Source organism: Stenella coeruleoalba (assembly GCF_951394435.1).
Source record: "Stenella coeruleoalba genome assembly, chromosome: 14".
Lineage (NCBI taxonomy): Eukaryota > Metazoa > Chordata > Mammalia > Artiodactyla > Delphinidae > Stenella > Stenella coeruleoalba.
In genome coordinates this window covers 52,939,114-52,957,332 of record NC_137160.1, presented here as the reverse complement: position 1 = coordinate 52,957,332, position 18,219 = coordinate 52,939,114, and the positions used below count along the sequence as shown (strand labels likewise).

The 18,219-nt window shown below is 40.7% G+C and overlaps 1 protein-coding gene across 14 annotated transcripts in view; it reads right to left on the bottom strand.

Moving 5' to 3' along the window:
* LOC307197500 (uncharacterized protein) overlaps nt 1-17,976 on the bottom strand; it is a 254,047-nt gene extending 236,071 nt beyond the window's left edge. For all 14 annotated transcript variants that reach the window (XR_013831425.1, XR_013831426.1, XR_013831427.1 and 11 more), the window contains exons 1-2: nt 17,003-17,976; nt 1,095-1,180 (exon numbers count right to left, since the gene is read on the bottom strand). The gene's annotated coding sequence lies outside the window, so the exon portion shown is untranslated. The remainder of the gene's footprint in view (nt 1-1,094; nt 1,181-17,002) is intronic.
* Nucleotides 17,977-18,219: the final 243 nt, after the last annotated feature.

Below are 18,219 nucleotides of genomic sequence, written 5' to 3'. Positions count from 1 at the left end.
GTGCCACCAGGGAAGCCCTGCATGACTTTTGAGGCAATCATTAATAATACTTTTGCTTCTTCCTCTAAAATCATCTATTTTCCAAATCTGTACAGTTTAGAAACACATAGGGAAGAAAAGGTTGAATTCAGATGTGGGCAGGAAAAAGGCCAAGAATATAACTTGAAGGATTATACTTTATTCACATATGTATATGTATATATGTAGAATATCCATGTAGGTAAGAACAGAATCATGTACTATATATTCAGTATACTTAGACGTAAGTATAGATAATGTAATGAAAATCCCAGAAGGAATATTAATGTCTTATTTTTCAATTTTCTTAACTTAGCAAGTATACAAAAGTAGCAAAATAATTTATCTTAGTATTGCTAATTACCAAGGATGCTTAAGCAACCAAAAACTGAGCAGTCATTTAAAAAATAAGCTTATTTAAATTTGTTTCTGGCCTATAACAACTTTTTCCAAACTGCATTAAGCAGTTCAGAAATGCTACAAACCATCTCCCTCTTTTGGAGAAGCACAATGCACAGAAAAAGAGCTGTATAATCTAGCATTTAACCTAGCTGTTTAACCTGGCATTTCTTAACTTATTTGACCACTGAATATATTACTCATTAAACACCTTTTAATTTCTCATGATATTTATATTGTTTTATAAATAAAAATAACAAAGTATAAACACGGTTTGGAAAATGCTGACCTAGGGTTTTAATTAGAGCCCAGAAGACTTAAGAATGTTTAAATGTTGTATATATTTACTTTTATTTTGTTCTTAACTTTTGGAATTTCCTTTTGGGAGATTATCTTACCATCCAGAAAATCTATGTCAATATACATTATCATCCAAGTCTGTCCATTTTATTTCCATTTATCATGGTCTACTGCTATAAAAATTTACAGTCAAATGCTAAGCTTTACCATTTTCACATAATAGTAATATTTCATATTTCTCCAAAAGAAGCTCAAAGGATACTGCAAGCATTTCGTAACAGATTTTCATAACACCACTGTGACACAGGTGGAGATTTTACAGATGTAGAAAAGGCATCTTAGAGTCACAGGCAAAGTTGGAAATAAAACTCACTTACCGAGCCTTCAGAATGTAATCTTTCATCTAGATGGCAATGTTCTTCTGTGAATTAAAAGTATGGTTCTCTCTGTGTATGGCCATCTCCTTGGAAAAAAATAAAATAAAATAAAGAACAAGTGAAAAGTGCTATCTATGGAATCTTCTCCTCAGTAGGAACATTTGATCAAGGATCTCCGCCTCAAAGATTCTGAATAACAAGCTAAGGGAGCAACACACTCCCCCCACCAACCCCTGCCCCAGGCAGGAGGAGAGAACACTTGGTGATATAATTCTCACAGGGAACCAAAGAGCTCAGTATCCATCATGAATTTACAGCCATCTACTTTTCCTTTTCAAGAGCTACAACCAGGTATTGTATAATCGTTTGCCCTAGGCCACAAAATAAAATACAATACAGCCAAATCAGTTGAAATAACTTAAAATCCTTTAAAATAATAGAATCTCCTGCATTCATTGAATATGCTGAAAAGAGTTAATGATTACTGAATCAGAGTTATTGTTATTATTCTTACCCTCAAATGGTTTGGAGGCTATCATTTAAGGAAAATCTTCCTAAAAGCTTTCCCAGTGCCTTACATCCTCTTACACACACACACACACACACACACACACACACACACACACACACAAACACACACACACACGCACACAATTATCTTCCCGTCCCTGCCAGGACATTTCTATTCCTTTCACCAAAAAAAAAAAAAATCAAAACAGAAACTATAGGATTTTTTATTTTGTATCATTTTTATTTTTAACATTTAACTTGGCCTTCTGGTGCATTTTACCCAGCAGAAATGCTTATTTGGGCAAAGCCATTTGTGTCTCCATTCCTAACATGACAACCCAGCCCACTATCCCAGAAGTTCTCACTTCCACACCTAACCGCTGCGTAGTCCTAATCTCTAAATTTAGGCTAATACTTGGCCAGGGAATTTAGGAATCCATAGGCTGAGGTTTGATGCTGGAGTAATGCTCTGTTCCTTTATCACTGGTGCTCTTCTGCCTTTTGAGGTCTCCTTGGAACCAAAGTCTAGTCCCAGAATCTCATGCCAAGGCTGGGCTCAGCTTTTGGCTACTCCAGCCCCCCCAGATGCCACCCACTGTCTTCATGGTCTCGACAGAGTTCCATCCTCTATCACCCACTGCTCTTATGGCTGGGCTCTGCCAACTCACTTAGATCATTTCCCATTTCCAGCCTCCAGGCACAGTCCCCAGAGACCTAGTTACCCTGAATGCCATGTCTGTTCTCCAGTACCTTCCTCAGCCACCTAGACAGTCCATCAAAGTACTAAGTTTCATGCACTTGAGTATAAGCATCCAGAGTGTTCAACTATTCCAAAGACACTGCAAATCTGGAAGAACCAGCGTCTGAAAGTTTCACTAGGCAGACAGTAGACACCCACAGTGACAAGTACAGGGAAGATGCTCAATACATACACTGAAAGAACAACTTGAGAGCCCACCACTAAACACAGATACCCCCCACCCCAACCTCTGCCCCTTCCCTGTGAAACTGACCACCAGACATCAATGAAGAGAAGGTGAATGGTCAGACTGTGGTGTGGTGGCTCACTATACAGACTTTGGGTTCCGAATGCCTTGATTCCATCCCTAAGCATCACTTACTATCTGTATCATCTTTGGAAGGTGATCTTCCTAATCTCAATGTTCACATTGGTAAAGTGGGGGAGGTAATCACTTAACTCACTAGGTTTTTGCAAGGACTAAATGAATTTATCCACACAAGGCACTGAGCAAGTACCTAGGCTAGAGCTGACACTGGATAAATGTTAACTGTTATTAGCATTAAGCCCTTTCCCATCAGTTACACCCAAAAAGGGGAATAAGAAAGAAAATAAACAAAACAACTGGTACCAGAGAATATCCAAAGAGGCTGTGCCTAACTGTTGTATTTTTCCCCCACTTTCACTTTTATTCCCCACTTTCATCCTGTTTGCTAGGGGCAGCAGCCCATGACACTGGGAACCAACAGGTCAACATGGCAGCATTTCTCAGCCAAATAACGTGCCCCACAAAATTCACAAGTCACCTGAGTTCTCAACGTGCCTCAGAGGGGTGAGAATTGTGTTTCTGCTTGAGGAACTACTAAAAATCAAGATTACTTGCATCCTTGAATATTCTTGAAGAACCCTTGCCTGAAGCTGGTCAGGCTTTCAAGTCTTTATTCACTGGCTGGATTTGTCCATATAAGGTATTAGGCTGCTGGGACCAGCTTCTAAGGTTGGAGTTCTCAGTGTTCCAGAGCAAGCCAGATTTACAGCCTTGACCTCCTTCAGAGAGAGAATGCCACCTTCTTCAGGGTCCTCTAACACCAATTTCACCCTGGCTACTCCTCACAATGTGAAAAATCCTCTAGAAGGATGCTGAAATGAATAACACTGTGCAGAGGATTTCTAAAGAATAGCAAAAGCTATCCAGCCAAGGGACTGTTTTTCAAAAATGTGGGCTCTGACCCATTAGTGGGAAGTGAAGTGAAGTTGATCTCAAGAGGCTCATTTTTAGTAAAGTAGAGCAGAGGACTGGAATGGAATGGAATGGAAAGGAACGGGATAGAAGAGACAGTATCAGAATATGTTCCACATAATAAAAGCTATTGTACTGTGTTTCATAATACATATATAAGTATGTATGTATTGGATCGTAATGTAAAAATATAATTCTTACTACAGATTAAGATGAAATACTTTTTAAATCACATGTCTGATGGGATGACAGTCAGCACTGATCCATTTTCTTCTGCATGTATCAATAACATTTCAGTCTAAGGAGACTGAACATTGGAAAATTACCAGGAATATGTAGTAAAACTTAGCTGCATGTCTGAAAGTTATTCAGACAGATTTAGAGGAACTTAATTCAAGACTCAGCTTATATCAAACAGCTAGAAACTAAGCAGTAGTTAGAGAATACAGGCTTGACCCCAAGCTGCAGGGACTCAAATCTTTGGCCCTCATTGGCTGTGTGATCATGGGTCAATTTCTTAATCTCTCCAAGCATAAGATTCCTCATCTGTGGAATAGGGATAAAAGTAGAGTGACTAGAAAAATTAAATGAATCAAAAATTAAATGAATTATTATAAATAGATTATACAGCTCTTAGCACAGTATCTCTCACAAAGTAGCTCTATTAGCTGTTATATTTGCCATTGAAACTGGTGGTTATCATTGTTGCTTATTACCTGTAAAAATACACTGTTGTCTAAACAACTTTGTCTCAGAAGATAACACCAAGCACACCATAAAGACCAAGTAGCTATATTCCTTCATTAAGCCACCCAGCCTAGTAAAACTCCTGGTGACTTGAAACATCAAATCTACCTGCACAGGCAAAGAAGTCTAGAGCTTCATTTCCAGCCCAAGCTTCCCCCAAAGTGGGTGTAAGTTTGGAGATGTGGGATCAATACTCTGATAGTTTGTTCCATGTAGTAATGGCCAGCATGGGTTCAGAAACAAATGCAAATACTATATCTAAGTGGTCATGTTTGAAGAAAATTTTGCCTTTTAATCATTTTTTCATAAAATACCAAAAGAAATTCCAAAGCTTGAAAGAGCTTTGGCTATTTCACAGCCATAATATTTGACCTGAAGCTAGTATTTTTCCTTCTTCTTCTTTAAAAAAGAAAAGTTATTTCTCTTGCCTACCTGCATTAGTGCTTTAAGGACTTTCTCCAGGGCTCAACAAGAATACTCAGCGAAGGAGGGTGAGGTGTAGGTGGGTGGCGGCAGGGTAGGAGACAGAATTGGGACACCAGAAACCCAACCACGCCTAAAGATTGATAAGGACAGCGTTTTCTTGCTCTTATTTCTTTGGTCTATTCCCACTAAACACTGTGTTCTGCTTCACAGAAGCAAGGAAAAAATAATGCAGAACTTTCCTGCTGCTTTAGGGTGGGTTGAATGTGGAAATCTTTCATAAAGAGGAAGTTTCTCCAAGACCCACATTGCTTGAGCAGTTTATAAATAAAATTACGGTGACCTAGACATGGACATTTTTAAAACATCCTCCTCCTGTGGGGTTGTCTTCATCCTAGCATGCAGTCCCACTGGCCCTCAGGTCCAGTGGCCAGTCCCCAGACAGCCAGCCAATCATATTCTTCAAGCTACCCTTCAGCTGAAGGCTAGCTTCAACGTGTGACAAAAGGAATTTCTTAGAGCAATGGCAACAGATGATTCTGTTTCTAATTTGGATACCAGCTTATAGAAATAAGCAGACATGTGAAAGAGAACTATATGCCCAGCGCTATGGTAGTACTTTATATATATATTATCTCACCTAATCTTTATCCCATGAAATATGTGTGTTTATTCCCATTTTAGAGATGACAAAACTGAGGCTAAGAGCAGCTAAATAATTTTACAGCAAACACCCCAGTCTTCACACTCGCCTTCACGCCTTCATGAAGCATCTCACAAACCTCTAAGAACAGAGGGGAGGGTGTGAGTGGGGAGGTGAGCTGAGCAGAGAAAAAAGGAAGGCCAGTGGCTATTTTGTAACTTCCTCCCATTTGCAAATACCCCCACAGATCAGGGTCAACAGTGACATCAACAGAGGTTGGGTTCTCATCCCAGCTCTGGAAAAATGTGTTCAAGAGCAGTTTAGCACCAACCAAAGTGAGAGCAAGAGAGGGTAGAGCCAGACTTCTCTTAGGAGTAGGGTGACAGAGCAGACAGGCTGGGCATTCTTAGTGGACAGGAAGCCTCGCTCAATTTTAAAGAAATAGCACTGTAAAAGATCACATTTTTAAAATACTCTCAATTTGTCATGTCTCAATAAAAATCACCTCCACTTGAAACAACAGGCTGAAGATACCATAATAACTAGTTAGTTTTTCTAGGGCCAAATAATAGTATCATTATGTTCTAGCCATGTTTGAGCTAGAGAAAAATGCAATGAAATTTTAATGAAAAAAAAATCCTTTAAATTCATATGAAATTTCCTAATTGAAAATAATGCTCTGTATTCCCTAAGAAATACACAGGATGCAGACTATGGTTATTGTTTTAAGAAGCAGGCAATCCATATTAATATGTTGTCTTAAGAATCCTTTTTTCTGTTGAACATTTGCCATAACTCAGGGAAATGTTTGCACAACTCGGCATCATTCAAAATCAAAATGCATATACAATTCAATCTGAGTTCATTTTCAAAGCCCTGCTCCTATCAGATGTTCAGACAGATGAAGAAATTTCATACAAAGCCTCTATTCTTAATGAAAATACATCTCTCATTCCTCACTTCCGGCCGATCATGACAAAAAGAAGCTTTTCCCTAAAGAAAGTGGATTAAGTAAGAATGTGGAAAGAGAGACATAATGTGTATTCAACCCTCTGCCTGCTTCCAGCTCTTGGGATTTAACTGGCTTTGAAATATGTATAAGCTAGGGTGATTGTTGTATTATTCATCAAAGATTTAACAGACCTTTAAACTCAATTACACATAGTGACCATGGGACACTTTACAATAACAATAATAACAAAATGTGTAATAAAATAAATCTTTTAAAAATATGTTAAAAAAGAAAAAACAGAACAGTTGTTTAAAGTTAATATATAATCCTCTAAATAAAAATTGTGGCAAGGTTCCCCATCCCCCAACACTTAGTTTTTAAATTAATAACTCAGTATGCAAGGGTCCCTGCTTTACCTGGGGCCCCTGAGAAACAGGGTTTACCTACAGAGAATCAGCACATTCGTTTAGGAGATAAGCATTGCAACAAACCTCTGCAAAAGTCATTGTGGCCCAAAAAGTTGAATTATCCTTTAAAAAAAGGAAAAGAACAGAAAATACTCTTCTTTTCCTTTGCAGTCCTAGCATTGGTTTTTGTTTGTTAAACACAAGAGAACTTGGCAGCATCCACTGTGACTTTCCAATTGTACAGATCATACAGATGGGACTTCACAGATCTAATTGCACAGATCTGAGCCCCAGCTATGATGTGACTTGGCCAAGGTCACAACCAGATAATCATATTCATCACTTTATTCAACAAATATTTATTGAGTCCCTAGTACGTGCCAAGTATTGTCTTTTTTTTTTTTTTTTTTTTGCAGTACGCGGGCCTCTCACTGTTGCGGCCTCTCCCACTGTGGAGCACAGGCTCCGGACGCGCAGTCTCAGCGGCCATGGCTCACGGGCCCAGACACTCCACGGCCCGTGGGATCCTCCCGGACCGGGGCACGAACCCGTGTCCCCTGCATCGGCAGGCGGACTCCCAACCACTGCGCCACCAGGGAAGCCCCAAGTATTGTCTTAAGCACCAATTATAGTGATAAACAAAACAGCCCTGGTCACTGCCCTTCAGGGGTTCAGTGGCTACAAGGACCACTAGGGTGTGTACCTCCACTGATGGTCCACTCCTATGCCTGGGACTAGGCCAGCCCATGACAAGGTTTGCACCTGTTGGAGGCAAAAGGTAAAAAAATACAGAGAGTGTAGGTTTCCATGAAGCTAGATGTACTCAGCTTTAAAAGGTATCTTTTTTCTCAAGACTATCTTTCTTATTTTGTTTTGTTAAAATTTCCTTCCTTTTAATGAAATGATAGTGGTAAAAGATTATAGGGGCTTTTTTACATCCTTACTCAGGAAATTAGGTTTTCTTTTTAAAATCTACTGTTTTATAAAATCCAAGTCTGGGATGCTCTGCTTTGCACCACAATACCCCCTCTTCTAGGATTAGCAGATGATGATGTCTTCAAATATCACGAAAGCAAGGGCAGGAAACACCCCAACTGGGGGGTCAGTTGAAGTGGACTGGTTTTCGCAGCTATTTCTTCCTACATCTGGAACTTCAGCTTGAAAACCTGTGATAACAAAGTTAAGAAGGTGTGTCCCTTGGCTCTGGGACTAACTGCTACAGTTAATATCTGTGAAGTTCTTGAAAGTGGTAACAGGTTCTATTCATGCCACACACCATCAAGGTTACAGAAATGTGATTAGAACTGAGGGGGTGTGTATCTGCAGGACGCATTTCAGGAAATCTCTAAGGATTACATCATTAACCTAAACATAAATGAGCAAGATTCTTATCATTTCTTGGGTGTATTTCCTCCTGAGAAAAGGATCAAGAGCTCTCCAAGTGGCTTCTCTCCCCTCTGGATGCAGGAACAGCAGTGGCCTTGTTTCTATGGTTGGATTTTCAAACTTAGCTTATCCCAATTCTGGGCCCTTCTGCCAGAGCAAAGGCAACAGCTAGGAGAAGTAAAGGGGTGGGTTCATAAATGCTTCAGCATTGAGCGTTGAAGCACAGCTCTTTTTCATCCTCTGTTGCCAAAATCCATCACTGGACTCTACTGTGCTCCTAGTGGGAAATGCTTATGCCCAAAAGTTGTGTCTTATAAAATTCCTAGAATCCTAAAACAGTGGCCACTATGGAGTGCTTACCAAGCATCAGGTCTTGTGCCAAGTGCCTTCCACACATCATGTTTTTCCACTCCCATAGCAGTTCTTACTAATAGGCAGCAGCATCCTCAATTTCTAGTCAAAGAAATTGAAACCTAAAGAGACTAAGTAACTTGCCCAAGATCACCGAGAACAGGACTTGAACCAATCCCAAAGCCCTGCTTTTAAACCATGATGTCGTGCTGCCTCCTGCAAAAGACCTAAATAAAGCCTAAGGAAAGCAGGCAGGTTTCCTCTCCAAATGAAAATTAAATTGATTGCAGTGGATGCTGTGATATAGCCGAGGGGCTCATTTCCAGGGCTGCTGGGAGTAACGTCTACTGAGAGCTCAAAGCTTGTCCCTCTACAAGCACTGCCCTCAGCCAAACTGGGGGCTGGTCCTTCTGCCTCAACTCGGGACAACTTTAAAAGCCCTCTCAGCTTCAGAGCACACCATGGGATCAACTGAGGCCTCTGCTGCTGCTGCATCCCAGTTCACCTCCCCCTTTGTCCAGTCCTGCGTTGCATAATTCCTTGTAAGAGCTGTTCCTAAGACCACTCCCCAATTAACCACTTGCACACAAATCCATCTCAGAGCCTGCTTCCCAAGGAAGCTAGAATACAACATTTATAATAACATATGATTCCATGGAACACACCTACTATTATAACAAATGCTATTCTGCAGATTTCTCTATAACAAGAAATTTGTTTTACCCAACAGTCTATGATTTAACGTTCCAAATGCCCCTTCCTGACCTGCAATACCGAAGCATGATATGCCGTAAGAAACCTCCTGTCCCTCTATTAATTATTGATATTCTATTATTGATATTCAAGTCATGAAAAGACTTGAGGACAATATTCTTGCTTTGAGTGTAGAGGCTGCTGAATGAAGGGCTGGACCATGGAGAGAGGAGGAATTTAAGCCCCATGGTGAGAGGCAGGATTTAGGGAAATATAAGAAATATTTTGAAGAAAGACCTTAATTGGTACCATCACCTTTATCATGATCCTTTATCCTTTTTATCAACAGATCATTTAATCACAAAGTTGACAATCTAGAGTTGTACTGTCCAATACAATAGCCACCAGCCAACACATACAGCTATTTAAAATTAATTAAATTCAAAAAGTTAAAAATTCAGTTCCTCAGTCACACTTGCCATATGTCAAATGATCAATAGACACTTGTGGCTAGTAGTTACCATATTGGACAGCACAGAATGTGAACATTTCCATCATGCTAAAATGTTCTATTGGGTAGCACTGGTTGATGACACAAACAGATGGAAAGTTATAACATGTTCTTAGATTGGAAGAATTATTATTGTTAAAGTGACCATACTACCCAAGGCAATCTACAGATTCAAAGCAATCCCTATCAAAATACCAAATTTTCACAGAACTAGAACAAATAATTTTAAAATTTGTATGGAAATACAAAAGACCCTGAATAGCCAAAACAATCCTGAGGAAGAAGAACAGACCTGGAGGAATCACACTTCCTGGTTTCAGACTATACTATAAAGCTACTGTCATCAAAACAGTATGGTACTGGCACAAAAACAGACACATAGATCAATGGAAGAGAATAGGGAACTAAACCCACACACTTATGGTCAATTAATCTATGACAAAGGCAGCAAGAATACAAAATGAAGAAAAGACAATCTCTTCAATAACTGGTGCTGGAAAAACTGGACAGCTACATGTAAAAGAATGAAATTAGAACATTCTGTAACAACATATACCAAAATAAACTCAAAATGGATTGAAGAGCTAAATGTAAGACCGCATACCATAAAACTCCTAGAGGAAGACATAGGCAGAACACTCCTTGACATAAATCATAGCAATATTTTTTATAATATATTTTAACTAAACTTAAAAGCACAGCAAGGAAACCATTGACAAAGTGAAAAGACAACCCACCAAACAGGAGAAAATATTTGCAAATGATATGACCAATAAGGGGTTAATATCCAACATATATAAACAGCTCATACAACTCAACATCAAAAAAACAAACAATCCAATTTAAAAATGGGCGAAAGACCTAAATAGACATTTTTCCAAAGATATGCAGATGGCCAACAGTTATATGAAAAGATGCCCAACACCACCAATCATCAGGGAAATGCAAATCAAAACCACAGTGAGATATCACCTCACACCTGACAGAATGGCTATCATCAAAAAGGTCACATATAACAAATGTTGGTAAGGATATGAAGAAAAGGGAATCCTTGTACATTGTTGGTAGGAATGTAAATTGGTACAGACACTGTGGAAAACAATATGGAGGTTTCTCAAAAAACTAAAAATACGCCTATCATAGGACCCAGCAATTCCACTCGTGAGTATATATCCAAAAAACAACCAAAAACACTGTTTCACAAAGATACATACACCCCAATGTTCACAGCAGCATTATTTACAATTGCCAAGATGTGGAAACAACATAAGTGTCCATCAACAGATGAATGGATAAAGAATATGTGGTATATATATACAATGGAATAGTATTCAGCCATAAAAAGAACAAAAGTTTGCCATTTTCAGCAACATGGATGGACTTGGAGGGCATTATGCTAAGTGAAATAAGTCAGACAAAGACAAGTACTGTATGATATCACATATACGTGGAATCTAAAAAACTAGTGAATACAACAAACTAGTGAATATAACAACAACAACAAAAAGCAGACTCTCAAGATATAGAGAACAAACTAGTAGTTACCAGTGGGGAGAAGGAAGGGAGGAGGGGCACTATAGGGGTAGGGAATTAAGAGGTACAAACTTTAGGTACAAAATAAACTACAAGGATATATTGTACAACAAGGGGAATATAGCCAGTATTTTATAATAACTATAAATGGCATATAACCTGTAAAAATTGTGAATCACTATACTGTATACCTGTAACATATAATATTGCACATCAACTATACTTCAATAAAAAAGACAAAAAAAAAGATCTAACTAATCTCACAAACAAAAGTCCTTCTGATATTACACCGTAAGTAACATAGAAAACTTTATCAGCTCCCAACTCCTGATAGCCTATATATATATGTATATACATATATATATGTGTGTGTATATATATATATACACACACATATATATACATATATATCACTGAATCACTTTGGTTCCGTTACCTGAAACTAACACAACACTGTAAATCAACCATACTTCAATTAAAATTTTTTTAATAAAATAAAATGGAAACCCCTTTCTAAATGAACCAATAAATATGGCCACCACTTATTGGGTGTTAACTAAATCATTTGTGTATATTATCCCATCTAATTAAATAATCTAGTGAGGTTGGTATTATGACTGCCATTTAACAGACAGGGAACAGAGCCAGAGAAATAAGGGAACTTTCCCAAGGATAGAAAGCAAGTAAGGAGGAGGGTCAGGGCTGAAACTGAGGTCGACTGACTCTAGAGCCTTAAAGGGGGATTGAAAGAGGCCACAAAATATGCTTCAGCTATTTCTTTAAAGAACTTTGAGCCACTTCTGAAGATACACCAGATTTTCCTGGAATGTAACCTCCTTCTAGGAATAAAGTGGCCTGTCGGACAGAGGATATTAATGCTCTGTGTTACTGGGGCACCACTTGGTAGTAAACTGCTGCTTTCAAATACAAAAGGACTCTGAAAGGATTCCTCCAGCTTTTCAAACTCTGAAATGAACAATGGAATTGTCTATATTCATAGAGAGTCAAATACTTTTACATGAGAATTTGTAGAAATGTAAGGAGAAGCAGGAGTGAGCCTAGAAAAGTGAAGACCCATAACCTTCCCCCACCACCTCAAACCATCACTAGGACTCCTCTGGGAGTCCCCAGCTCTACAGCCACAGGAAACTGAATTCTGCCAACAACCAGTGAGCTTAGAATACTCAGGGCCTCCAGATGAAAATGGAGCCTGGACAGCACCTTTATTACAGCCCTGTGAGGTCCTGAGCAGGAGACCAGTTAAGCTGTGCATAGACTCCTAGCCCACAGAAACTGTGAGATAATAAACATGCGTTGTTTTAAGCCAGTAAGCTTGGGGCAATTTGTTATGCAGCAATAGTAAACTAATACAGGCTCATTTCAGGAGCACACAAAACTGGCTGCTGTGTTATAGCGCAGGTTTGCAAGCATCCAGGGGTGCAGGTGTAGGACACAGGAAAGGTTTTCCATTTAGGCAGAGAACCAAAGTGGACAGGTAGACAGGGGACAAAATCACAGAACCATACCCCACTCCGCCTTGTTTGCGGAAGCAGTTGACTAAATTGTTTTATTTGCCAGATGATGTCCTTGCCTTACTAGCCTTATTAACTTAAGGGCTTTCTCCTTTTCCCTCTCAGAGACTGCACAATGGCACCAGCAAAAGTCCATGAACTGGACCCAGTGTTAATATTGCTTACACCATTGGCACTTGGGAAGCAGAGCAAGACAGTGTGTGATTAGCTGCTCACTGTCTAAAGTAACAAAGTATTTCCAGTTTTATCAAATCTATTGTTTATTTGATAATTCCTAGGGTAAGACCTAAGTCCAAATTGTCCAATGCATTCTTACCGTAATTTTTTTAAACTGGCTCTGAGCTTTAAAACTTTTCCCCTCTGGTTCATAAAGTACTCCACTTATTTTACCAATTTAATCTCCCAACAAATCTATCCTTATCCCTGAATTACAGGTAGGGAACTAAAACCCAGGACTATGGTTAGATTTATCCAGAGCCATCAAGTAAATTCCAGATGGGCTGGAATACCCCAAATGCTCTTTCGTCTAAGCAGTTACATAACTCTTTAGTATGTGTGTGTACGGGTATGTGTATATATTTTACCTGATATTTCCCCAGGAGTTATTTCCACGGTCTGGGTTGTTATCTCAATAGCCTCTTATTTTTGACCCAATCTACTAGAGTTCAAGCGGTACGCAGCACAGATTGAGCTAATTATTACTAGAGGGAAGCATAAAGGTGTCATTTGATGAGGCAGCAATTCACATATGATAAAACAGTTTTTTGAACTAAAAATAAGGACACCTCAGGGTTAGACAATGGAGTAGAATGTGTAAATATGAGAGCTGCCCTCAAATCTAGAATATATGTTTACACACATCCACAGATGTATTTTAAAGACATCCACACTTTTATATGTTCAACATCACCAGTAAAAAAAATACCTTGTTGAAGCAAGCCTTTGCTCATAGGTTAAGCTCGACAAATACTCCGTAACTGAGTAGTTTGTGCAGTTACAGACTTGAAAGTAACACAAAGTTACCAAACAGACAACCTAAATCCCAGGAGCTGAAAAGACTAATTATTACAAGTAACACTGTCATCATCTATGCATAAAGGAAAATGTCATCCATTTGTTAAGAATTTACTAGGGAAACTGACATTTGGGGGTACCTCCTATATGCCTGGAATTAGGTTAAATGCTTTGCATAAGTCATTCCACTTATTCTCAATAAGAACCCTTTAAGGTAAATATTGCTACTGCCACTTTGCAAATACAGAAACTTAGATTCAGAGGGGTTAAGTAACTTGCCCAAGGGACACAACTACTAACTGCCTCTTGAATAAAACACACACAGGTAAAGAAAGGCCGAAACCAACAAAAATCCTACTGGAAGGAGCTCCAAGGGTTTCCCTATTTTGTTATAGTAAAATTGCATTTCACTGTTCTGGTAGAAGGCATATTACTAGCCTATCAGACCCGAAGATAAAACAGAACTGACCTCCAATTTACTTTAGTATTGTCAAGGAGTGGGAAATTTCTGCCTCTACCCCTCTTAAGTTCTTGTGGTGGGACTAATGATAAAATTGACACAAGACAGTTAACAGGAGAAAAAGCAATACATTTTAATTCAGATGCACGGAGGTATCAGAAATGGTACCTAAGAAGTGGCAAAAGCAGGTACCTTTTATACTTTTTAGACAAAGAAACAATAAATTTGTGAGGAACTGACAGGAGAAAGAAATAGGTTTGGGGTGCTCAATTAGTGAAGAATCTGAACAGTCTGGGCTTGGGATATTAAATTAAAGAAGTAACAAGGTTTGTTCACATAAGCTTCTTGACCTCTGTAAACAAATTCCCTATCTCTAGCAATGAGGGTGTCTTTCTACTTCCAAATGTAGGGAGTGCACGTTTCACATAGGAGATTTCCTGCTTTCAGAGAGACAGGGAGGAGGGTCTGAGTGCCCCTCTTGCACTGGCTGCTTTTTAAGTAATTTTGATCCAAAAAAATCAAAATGCCATTGTGGCATATTTTAGGGCTGCCCACCCTGAGTCGCAACAGTATGTAATCAAGTAAATCAAATTATATATTTAAAGCCCAGTTGGGGCTATCCCTTTCCCCTGCCCCTGTTTGGGGAGGGGGGTGGGTAGCTTTATTTAGGTGGAATCTCTTTATGTGAAAAGTATAATCTTGGAGCATAAAGAGATGTAAGAATTACAAAGAAGCTACTATTTGATGGGACAAGTGAAGGAGCAACAGGAGAAGTTGTAATAACCATAATGACTGTTGTTATTATTTAATGCATTATTTTAAGCACTTTCCATAAAATAACATTTAATCCTCACAACAATCCTATGAGGATACTATGATCATCTCCATTTTATAGGTGAAGAAACTGAGGCACAAAGAATTAAATAGCCTGCCCAAGGTCGCACTGACCATATGGAAGAACGAACACTGGAACTCCAGAGTCTGGGCTCTTAACTACTAAGAATTATGAGGAATTAAGGTCCTCCTGGCTTTTCCTCTCACCCCCACCCCTCCACAGCACAAAAGCTCTTAACCCTTTCCTCTGTTAGGGGATGATCATGATTTAAGAATGGAAACTGGTTTTGAATAGGACTTTTTGTTATATGAAATGCAGCCTAGTCTGTTTTGTTACTTGGGGAAAACTGTTCTACGCCCACCCCACTGCAGCTTCCAACCAGACATTCTCCCTTTTCCATCCCAACCAAATAGATCTGTCTTATGTCTGAGTTACAGCAGCAAAGTATACTGATGACACAAAGCATGACACTCACAGCCAACGCGTATGTGTTTTAACAGAGACCTTCAAATACTGCTTGAACCGAAAGGACAACTGTTAACTATAGAGCTGCAGGCACCATGGCAGGTTTGGGAAGCTGCATTAAGAAGAGTGGGTATGGCACTTCCCTGGTGGTCCGGTGGTTGACTCCACGCTCCCAATGCAGGGGGCCCAGGTTCGATCCCTTGTCAGGGAACTAGATCCCCCGCATGCCACAACTAAAGATCCCGTATGTCGCAATGAAGATCCCACATGCGGCAACAAAGATCCTGCATGTCACAACTAATGCGGCAACAAAGATCCTGAATGTCACAACTAAGACCGGGTGCAGCCAAATAAATAAATAAATAAGAATGGGGGTCTCAGAGAGAACAGACTTGTGGTTGCCAAGGTGCAGGGGAAGGAGAGGGATGGACTAGGAGTTTGGGGTTGGTAGATGCAAACTATTACATTTAGAATGGATAAACAACAAGGTCCTACTGTATAGCACAGGGAACTGTATTCGATATTCTGTGATAAACCATAATGGAAAAGAATAAAAAAAAGAATGTATGCATGTGTATAACTGAGTCATTTTGCTGTAGAGCAAAGTCTGGAACAACATTGTAAATCAACTATACTTCAATTTAAAAATAAACAAAAGCATCAAAAATACCAAATATAAAAAAAAAAAGTGTCTCTGGAGGAATTCATCCAATTAGGGGTAACCAGAATGATACTGAATTGTGTATTATGTAATATATGGTATTATAAATATGCAAATATATGGTATTATGAAGCAACACCAATTAAATTTTAGGCTTAAATAAAAGTAAATTAACCCTAAAACGTACACTGAGGGATTCAGAATCAGATGGCAGATACAACCCATGACTATAAAAAGTAGTAGAGGGCTTCCCTGGTGGCGCAGTGGTTGAGAGTCCGCCTGCCGGTGCAGGGGACGCGGGTTCATGCTCCGGTCCGGGAGGATCCCACGTGCCGCGGAGCGGCTGGGCCCGTGAGCCATGGCCGCTGAGCCTGCGCGTCCGGAGCCTGTGCTCCGCAACGGGAGAGGCCACAACAGTGAGAGGCCCGCGTACCGCAAAAAAAAAAAAAAACAGACACAATAATCTACCATGTTAGAAGTCTGATAGTGCTATCTTTTCCAGAAGATAGTGGGGGCAGGCCTCTGGGGTAATTTCTTCATCTTGTTACCAGCTAAATGAGTGTGGATACTTGGTGACAATTCACTAAATTGTACGCTTATGATTTGTACACTTCTCTGGATGTATGTTATGCTTCATTAAAAGGTTGTTTTAAAAAACAGGTACAGTGGTTCTAATCTTTGGTGCAGTTCTCATCACCCTGAGGAAGCTGAGGCTCAGAGTGTAAGAGGCTTGACTAAGTGTTACCGGCAGAGCCCATAAACAATTCCTGGAAAATAAAAATAGAGGCTGGGTAATAAAGTCTTACCTTTTGTTTTCCCCCTTTGTGCTTCGTCTAGTTTCACTTGCTCACAGGGTGCCACAGGCAGAGTCCTCACACCTCGCACTTCGTACCAGTGTTCCTTGTGAGGAATGGCTGCGTTGACGCCTCAGCTCGGCGGGCCGGGTGCTGAGGCGCTGCGCACGACACCTCAATCCAAGATGGTGGCTGCGGCGGGCCGTGTGCAGAGACTCCGCCCCCGAGCAGCACGGCTGTGCCCCGGCCCCTCCCCCGCTGGCTGACTAGATCCCTGTAAAGCAGCCCTGCCGCTGGAGAGCGTGTGCTCTCAAGCGGCAGCTCGCACCTCTCTATTCTTTGATCAAAGAATAAAATTTTCCTTTGCTTCTGAACTCGGCTCCATTCCATTGGCTCAAACGACCCCGGGCAGGAGGGCCCTTGTCGGGTCTGGCGACGCTGTCAAGTCGGACTATGGCCTCTTCGCCTGCACCCATCCGCTAGGCTCCGGGCTCGCCCCGGCTCCAGCAGGAGGACGGCGGAGGCTCTGGGAGGTTGACGTGAGGATGATCACCTCAGGTCTCTGAGGACACCCTGCCCAGGTAGGACGGCCGCAGCCTTCAGCCGATTTCGGAGCAACTTCTCCCAGCAACCCGTATTCGGGTGATTCTTTATCGACTGAATTTCCACAGGCTCCCCTCCCGGGATCAGCACGGAATACCAGCTGCCCCAGCGAATGGGTGCAGACGCCACGGACTCCCGCGTACTTTCAGCTCTCACCGGGCGGGAGGTCCAAAAACTCCTCCTTTTCAACCAAAGGAGGAAAGAGAAGACCCTGCCTCAGACAGCGGTGCCAACCCCCAAGGGACCAAGTTGGTCGGGAACTCACGCAGCTGAGCTGCTCTGGCCACAGGTGGCCCCATCTCACTTCCTGTGGGACATTCTGACTGAGGAGGGGCTGACTATCTCAAACCCAGGCTGCTACAGAGTCAAGGGGGACCCCACTTATATCAGAGTCCACGCCATTTAGACGCCTTCTACTTTGGTCTTTTGAGGAATCCATTGACCATTTGGTACTGGTTTCAAATTTCCCGAACTGAAAGTCTTATTTCAGTCAAATCTTGTGGCATTTGTGTGCCAACAAATTACTCCAACCGCCCCCTCAGTAGCTGGAAAAAAATCCAAGACAGAACATCTAACGTATGGGGAACAAACCTCCACCATATGAAGGACAGCCCAGTAGGGTGCAC